At 34.9% G+C, this 2,890-nt stretch overlaps 1 pseudogene; it reads right to left on the bottom strand.

The window, feature by feature from the left end:
* Positions 1–2,631, bottom strand: part of LOC110263720 — a 26,741-nt pseudogene extending 24,110 nt beyond the window's left edge.

Below are 2,890 nucleotides of genomic sequence, written 5' to 3'. Positions count from 1 at the left end.
AACGCACAACCCCCTTTTCTCTCAGTCCTTCACATGCAGCACTGAAGGTCTGAACCCTTTCCCTCTCAGCCCACTCTCTGTCTCTCACCACCCGGCACCGTCATTACTGTCACCACTCATGACTCACCAGCCCGCCACCACTGTCTCTCTGTCTCCTCAGCGAAGTACGACGGCGCTTCTCTGCTCTATTTTCCTGGCACTGCTGCCCTCAGACATCTTCTTCTCTGCCACCATCTGTCTTTGCGACTCGCGAAGGTTAGCCTCGTCACCACTAGAAGCCCCAACCAATCTTAGTCGGCCATCACCTTTGCTCTGTTGCCCCCGGTCGTCTTCTTCTTCTCTTCCTTGGATTTTTTCTTTTAATTTTAAAAAATAATTAATGTTGATTATTAGAACTTTTGATTAAAAATTTTGATTATTGTTCTAACTAGTATTTCATTATTTTGATTATTGTTTTGCTTTCTAATTAACAGTGATGGTATTATCTTTTTTTTTTTGAAAAAATTAATTAGTAATGATATTTTGGTGTTCTGATTATCAATAAACTGAATATTTGTTCTGATTATTAATTTTTTAATTTGTTCTTAATTTAGTTGATGTGGTTATTATTGATTTTTCTGATTACTATTATTATTATTATTATTATTATAAGGTTTCTTATTATTGTTCTGTTTATTGTGCTATTTAACGGGCTGAACTTTTAATTTGTTACTCATTATTGTTGAACAGTATTTGATTTTTTTTTATTTTATTTGTTTAGACTTTAGATAAAGAAGAATGGGAAGAGGAGATAATTGTATTCCTCCACAAATTATTTGTTCTGATTATTACTTGTTTTTTTATTTGTTCTTAATTTAGTTAATGTGGTTATTGTTTATTTTTTTATTATTGTAGTCTTGGTTTTTATCCTATTTTTTATTTGGTATAATTATAGTCCAAATATGTATAGATTTCATCGGATCTAGAATCAGATTAGAGTCTAAAAAATATGTTAGGTATATATTTAGGGTGAGTCTAAATTGAAACAAACTCAATTTTACCCGACCTATAACACCCCTACTACAAAAAGCATCAACTTGATAGTACTCCACTATTATGCATGCCGTATTATTTTGTTCCACTACCCTAAGGATATATGTTTAGTTTGATAATATTTGTTTGGTAAGTAATGACAGACAATAAATATTTGATGTTAGGAAAAGATGTTTATAGGTCATGTTTACCATCAAATATCCTTGTCCTTTGTCTTTTAACCATTGGAAACCTAGGCCAATGAGTAAATGGATTTTAGTAGTTGATTGATTAAATCACTAATCAAATTAGTTGAAAGAAGAATTACTTTAATTGGGAGTATGATATAATAGCAGTCTTTTAAAAAAAAACATGATGTATATACAACCAATCTAGTCCTAGAATAATATCTAACTCATGTAAAAGCAGACAAATAAAATCATATATAAAAATTTTATCTTTAATATCAAAAGACACTTGTCGACATACCAAATTAATTAAAGCATTTTGAGATGTACGTGAATAAATAATTAAATCATACTCTAACCCAGAAAAGTCTAATCCCAAATTACGTGCAATAGTTATTAAGATAAAAGAATCTGTAGCACTCAAATCATACAATACAGTTAGAAGTTATGTCTTGACACAACACTCACTTTAGATCAGGGTGTCCGAATGTGTGGCATCATCAGCCATCATAGCAAAAATCCATCCTTGTTGCTAGGGACTGGATGTTTCCTGAGTAACTCTTCTTGCACAATTTCCAGCCATATGTCTAGGTCCACTGCAATGCTACAGAAAAAATTTGACTGTGCCAGTTTTGGTCATTTGCTAGTATCCTNNNNTTGTTAGTTCCAAAGCTGCGGCGGTCCAATTGACTTAAAATTCCTTTTCTGAGGGGTCATGTATCTATTAAAACTCTTTGAATGTAACTCTTGGCGGTTCATCCTTGCTGATGCTACCTTTCATGCACAATCCTCTATCAATTGACTTTTAGTAACCAATTCAGTAAAGTTTGGTATCTTCATCAGAACCATAACATTCATCAAATCTTCACGCAGTCCTCCTTCAAACTTCAAATATTTCCATTCTTCAAACTCTGCCAAAGCTCCTTGGAAGATTTTGAAAAAATGGCACAAGTCTTTAAATTTGCGCATATATTCCACCACCGACATACTTCTTGACCTCAACTACATCAATTCTATCTCCTTACCACCAACATTGGACATTGCCTTCCAACATGTAAGATGCAAATTTCACATCGGCCTCTTGGTACATGTTGGGCCTGCAATGACCTTTCTATACCGTAGAACCAATTATCAACCTCAGTTGCAATAACTGTCCCTTTAAACTTGGGTGGATTCACTTTCAGAAAAAGCAGCCAGAAACATGGATCTATCATGATTAACCAGGTCAGCTTCAATGTTGCCACTGTTGTTCATTTTGCTCTCCCAAACGGTCAAATGCCCTAGTAGCAGCAGCTGTTGTTTCATGCACAACCTCAATAATGGAATTCATCGTAGCCATAAAAGCATATGCATCCTGTGTCGAGACATCACTTGGAGTCCCTGTAGAATCACTAAGAGGTCTCCCCCGAATACCCCGTCCTTGTGCAGCCATCTAGGTCCTATTTGCACCAATGAATCAACATTAAGGTGATCATTCTTAACATTTTCAGTTAAGTGTAAATATCTCCTAAATGAATGCACACAGGCAATCATGCAACACATATCATTAAGATATCCTATCAACATGAAAGATACAAGAAGAGCATGCAATGGAGCATGATTCAATCTAATCCCCAAGCTCTATTGGGACAAACTGCTCTGATACCAAATTGTTATAACTCAACTCCAGTACGTCATGATCATACTAGAAG

This window comes from Arachis ipaensis, chromosome B06 (assembly GCF_000816755.2).
Source record: "Arachis ipaensis cultivar K30076 chromosome B06, Araip1.1, whole genome shotgun sequence".
Classification (NCBI taxonomy): Eukaryota; Viridiplantae; Streptophyta; class Magnoliopsida; order Fabales; family Fabaceae; genus Arachis; species Arachis ipaensis.
The sequence above is the reverse complement of the archived record's forward strand: the minus strand, read 5'-3'. Positions and strand labels throughout refer to the sequence as shown.